Source organism: Bombus huntii, chromosome 8 (assembly GCF_024542735.1).
Source record: "Bombus huntii isolate Logan2020A chromosome 8, iyBomHunt1.1, whole genome shotgun sequence".
Classification (NCBI taxonomy): Eukaryota; Metazoa; Arthropoda; class Insecta; order Hymenoptera; family Apidae; genus Bombus; species Bombus huntii.
Window position 1 is genome coordinate 15,314,607 of NC_066245.1, and position 6,000 is coordinate 15,320,606.

A 6,000-nucleotide genomic window follows, 5' to 3' on the forward strand; every position below is an offset into this window, starting at 1 on the left:
TACTCCATCCTAAAATCTTACCTAACCAATAGACAATTCATGGTTAAATGCCTAGACGCCACTTCCGCAACATTCCCAATAGAAGCCGGCATACCCCAAGGTAGTGTCCTCGGACCCCTACTGTACTCCATCTACACTGCCGACCTACCTATATCAAACGATATAACAATAGCGACATTTGCAGACGACACAGCGCTATTAGCTACCCACGCAGACCCGGTAATAGCCTCATCCACTCTCCAGCGAAGTCTCGACTCCATGGAAAAGTGGTTTCACAAATGGGGCTTCAAAGTCAACGAAAAGAAATCCTCACATGTAACCTTCACGCTCCGAAAACAAACCTGCCCCCAGGTCACCATCAACAATGCAACAGTTCCTAGCAGGGACACAGTCCGATACCTGGGCATGACCCTGGACAGGAGACTAACGTGGAAGACACACATCTCAGATAAAAGGAAGCAACTAAAGGACAAACTAAAAAAACTCTATTGGCTCACGGGCCGACGCTCCAAACTAAATATACAGAATAAAATTACCCTCTACAAGACCGTAATAAAACCTGTCTGGACCTACGGAATCCAACTATGGGGAACAGCAAGTAACTCCAACATTGAAATACTCCAACGCTTTCAATCGAAAACGCTAAGATCCCTAATTGACGCACCTTGGTATGTAACCAATGAAACAATACACCGCAACCTCAAGATACCCACCGTCAAAGAGGAAATAGCAAAATATAGCGACAGATACAGCAAAAGAATCAACAAACACCGAAACCCCCTAATCACTGGACTACTCGATACGACGGACCAGATTCGCAGGCTGAAGAGGCACTACCCGCTAGACCTAAACGTTAGATTCATTTAATTATCCAAATTAAGCATATGCACTTACTTATAATACTTATAAATTATACCTATCTATAATAAGTATTAACTTATTGTAAATAAACAGCCATGTCACTGCGCCACGCCAGAAAAATTACTGAAAATTCTCAACGCGAGAATTGATTGTAATTTCAACAAATAAATAAAAAAAAAAAAAAAAAAAAAAGCTTGGGCTCGAGGCGACAACCAGTCGCCGAACGTAGCCGCGGTCAAGGGATGAATGTTTTTACCTAACAGAGGTATGGAGTAATTCTATAGCTCTCCTTAAAATGGCTCGCCACACACAAGTCCTATTCTTCGGGTAAGATGATTAACAGACGTCGACGCATCTCCACAGTACATGCTCAGCTAGCCTGAGGACCCGTTATAAATCTTAAGATTTAATTAACTAAAGTCCTTCAAACAAACAAACAGTCATTGTACCAACTACAAGAGGATAGGGGAAATCTATTTTTCTCACGAACGACGCTTCCCGCTAGCAACTTTCCCTCAAGGGCGGCTAGCATCCTCCTCTAACCACCAACATGGAAATTGACCAATTAACAGCAACGTCAATTTCCCTCACTTTCCGAACGAAGGCATCTCTCCACGAATCCGATGATCTCGTGTCCTTAGACACACCCCAACGCGACGGAGACTTATTCCCTCGTGAGGTCACATTAGCTAGTTACATAGCGTCCTTACGCTCGGTGGATATTCTATGTTTTAACAAAGAGTTAGTTCAGTAATACTTGAACCGTAAACAAGGAAGTTGGGTACAACGTGGACCTTGGAAGAAGGCGCATTCTGTTATCCCGTTAATCGCGGATTCGTTATTGAACCTAGAATCATTGTCATTAGCTTCTCGAGTATCTGATTACCACAGTTACTTGCCATATTCTGTAATAATCATATTTACACTAGTACATATCTCCTCTATTGCATAACAATAATGTCTAATCCAAATAAAGATTTGTTTCACGCCCCTAACCCTAATCATAATGTGAACCCGACATATATATGTAATTAATTAGCTTTTGTTTTGTTCAATTTTCCTCTTATTGCTAGTATAGTAAAACAGTTATATCAATAAAAGTCACAACCTGCTTTCTCTCTCATACTTATCCTTCTTTCAATTCTTTAAATAATGCTCTCTTGCATATTTTATCTTAAAGTTCTTGTTAAAAAATATATGATCCGTCAGAGTTTTTGCTAATGACGTTCGCTTCGATATATGTTGTCAAGGACATTTTCTTGAGCAACTTCTAGAAGATTTTAGCGATCGCCTGTTATTCCATAAGAAATTATCAATAAAAAATATTTATAAAAATCAATGTATAGTATTCATTTACATATAGTAGAGAAACACTGTTCTCGTTGCTCGCTCTACTCGCTCGTAAAAAAGGTAGTCCAACCTAATACCAGTTTCATATGCGAGCGAACAAGAAATTTTTAGAAATGTTTTTTTGGCCGAAAGTTAGAGAAGCCGCTTCGCTCGCATATGGAACATTGGGTTGGAATAGATTTTTATGAACTCGCAGAGTTCGCGGACCGAGTGGAACGACCAACATATGTGATGTTCCTTTCAAATAAAAACTAGGAAATAAACACGTACGTCCGTGTTTGCAATTCACAGTCACATATATTTACATGTCGGAGATAAGAGGACACCGGTGCCTTCCCTCTGAAACCTCGGGAAAATCCATAAAAACATTGTAATTAAAATCTACAGTTGTAACTAAACGATTTGCCGTCATTCTACCCAATTGTATTTGTTTGAGACTTGTGACAATGAGCTTGGGCTCAAGGCGACAATTAGTCGCCGAACGTAGCCGCGGTCAACGGGACGAACTCTCCATCTAACAAAGGCATTGAGTAATCATATAGCTCCCCTTAAAAGAAAGATTTGTAGCAACACGTGGCAGTAAACATTCCAACGGTTTCTGTCCCGTAGCTCGCCACACGCAGATCCTATTCTCCGGGCAGGATGTTTACCAGATGCCGACGCGTCTCCGCAGAACGTGATCGGCTAGCCCGAGGACCGTCATAAACACTAATATCTAGTTACCTAAAATCCTTCAACAGATACACAGTCTTTGTCCCAGTTACGGGAAGACAAGAGAGACCTATTTTTCCACGAACGACGTCTCCCACTAGCAACCCTCCCTCAAGGGCGGCTAGCATCCTTTTCTAACTACCGATATGGAGATTGGCCAATTAGCAGCAACGTCAATTTCCCTTACTTTCCGAACGTAGGATGTCCCCGACGAATCCGATGATCTCGTGTCCTTAGACACACCCCGTCATAGTTTTCCTCTGGGGTATCACCGGGACGGAAAGTCATTCTCTCTTGCGGTCTCATCGACAAAAAGGATTAACTCCTTACGGTCAGCGAATATTAACACAGAATCCGACTTAGATTTTTGCGAGTGCGTACGACTACCGTCCCGTTGTCCGCGGATTCGTTATTGAACCTAGGATCATTGTCATTAGTTTCTCGAGTATCTAATTACCACGGTTACTTGTCCGGTTCTATGGTAATCGTATTTGCACTAGCCAATGTCTTCTCTATTGCATAACGACGAGGTGTAATCCAAACGAAGATTCGCTTCACGCCCCTAACCCTAATTCTAATGTAAACCCAACATACATATAGGCAGAATATAATGTACAAGGTATTAAAAAATTATTTGTAATTGCTTTGGGGAGGGGGTGATGCTACATCTTTAAATCTGCGGAGATCTGTAGAAAAAATGATTCGCAAAACTGATTTTGAGCATGATATTCAAAATCAAATTTTTTTACCTCGTCATATAGTACTTATCACGAAGAACAAATGTCTAAAAAGAATCATGGTTTGCAAATGACCCGTTCATTTGAAAAAAATCTTTAAGGTTCCATTATCCCTTAAACTAATTTTGTTATTATATTGCGATAATATATTACGAATAAAAGACAATACAAGCAGAAAAATAAAGAAATAATATAATAATGATACGATATTATTATTGTATTAATACAAAATTAATAATATTATGAACATAATAATAAGTAATAAAGTTTAGAAAGCGTGCTGGGAATTGTTCTTTGTTCTAGACCTAATGGAAGATCACAGCGTGAAGTAGAAGTTTCAGATCGTCGATTGGGGTTAGGTTGATTTCCACTCGACGCTCGTTGTGTACATTGACGTAAGAAAGAGCAAGTGTCGTTTGTGCAGTGTACGTATAAATCTATTGATGTATTTGCGAACAATAGCTTATCGAGTAGGAATTTCACAAGAAGCAGTAAGAAGAATAATACGTAAAGAAGGTCTATGTTTTTATATGGTTCATATAATGTAAGAACTTTGTACGGTAGATTATACGGTACGGTAAATAGAAAAAAAAACCGATATTTCTTAGGCAATCTATCCACGATACTACATATCTGACTTTAAAATATGAACAAAATCAGTTTAAAAATTCAGGACACTTTAAATACCTGTTTCTAAGAGAACAGATTTTTGCAACAGGAAAAAATTTGGCCTTGTTAATCATGTTCAGTGTTGAGGTTATTCGATGTGTAAACAGAGAAAACACGTGGATAAATTGTAAGGCAGAAAATATATTTAAATAGAAGTGAATAAGTAAAAATACAATTTGAGCTGGTCCAGATCCGCACGCTAGCTGTGTTACCCAATAACTGAAAACCCCGAAGCCAACGTCGCCTGTCTATTGTTTATGGCCTTACTTCGTCGCAGTCTTTTGTCTACGCGCTGTCAATGGCTTCAGTGCTTGAGAAAACTAAAAAGACCAGGTGTAGAATTTTCTTAGAAGTGGTAACCATTTCAACATTCAGGAAATTTGGCGTTCCACTTTTTTGACAAATAAATATTTTAACACGCTGTACATAGTAGTAGCAATATGCTTCTGTTAATAAATTTTTAAGGACTAACGAGTGATGGCTAAAATCTTCTGGAAGTTAATCAGAAGTGTGTCCTTGTCAACATATATCAAGGCCCAAGGTATTGGTGCTGGCTTCCCTTTTGTTAGTATTTATTTGACTATGTAATTGTATATATGTACTATTTGATCCGCTTCAATGTGATTTCGGCCTATTTTCAAGAAGGAAAGGGGAAATATAACCCTCCCTCCTTTTTATCGATTTACTTTCGCGTTTCGTCTCAAAATTATGTTAAATTTTGCTTGTTACAGTACCACGCCAAAAAAATTTACTTATAATTCTCAATGAGAGTTGATTGAAAATAGTTCGGTCGAGTAATAATAACTCCATTTGATTTTAGGATTGAGTTCGACTCTATTTTATTTTGAATTTCTTGAATTTCCTTATAAGATCTCGAGTATGTTGCTGGTCCGTGATTGAATGTTGCTTTTTTCACTATGAAGTGATATGTGTCATCAACGGCATCAAAAGACACAATGAGGAACCGAACGCACAAGACAAGATAGATAGTTTATTTTCTAACTGTGAGCACAGGAACTACTACATACTTAATCCTTAAAGAACAGGGCACAGTAGATAATTATTATTATTAAATAATTTCCATTGAAGTACTTTTTACTATCAACTCAACATATGTATAAATATATGTATATAAATGAAATGAATGCAAATGAATTTTAGAGAGTTTTAAAGAATGCTTTGCACTGTTTCGGTAAAGTTATAATTCAGTCCTAAGCGGTACAAAGTAAAGTGTATAATTTATTTATTTTAATTTACAATGAAGAACGCAAGAATGATCATTAGATCGCTTATGCAAATAATAAATTTTCATTATTTTTAAAAATGCAATAATTATTTTAAGTTTAACTGGGAATTGTCAAGATTTATAGCTACTTCGTTTATGATTAATAAATATTGATTGGGTGAAACTATAGAACCGTAACGTCTTTTCCGACTTCAATGACTTTTGAATATGTTGTCAAGTGCATGATTGCGAACAACTTCCTTCTTTAACTATCTAAGAAATCTATCTATATCATTACAATGAATTCTGTTTATAAATTACATATCATATAATTATATAATGACTCATTGAAAACCAGCTTTCATTTTTTGTTGATAGTATGGTAAGAAAATGTCAAGTTCGAACGCTTGTAACGATTGCCTGAGTTGCGTCATCCTTGGTTTTAGG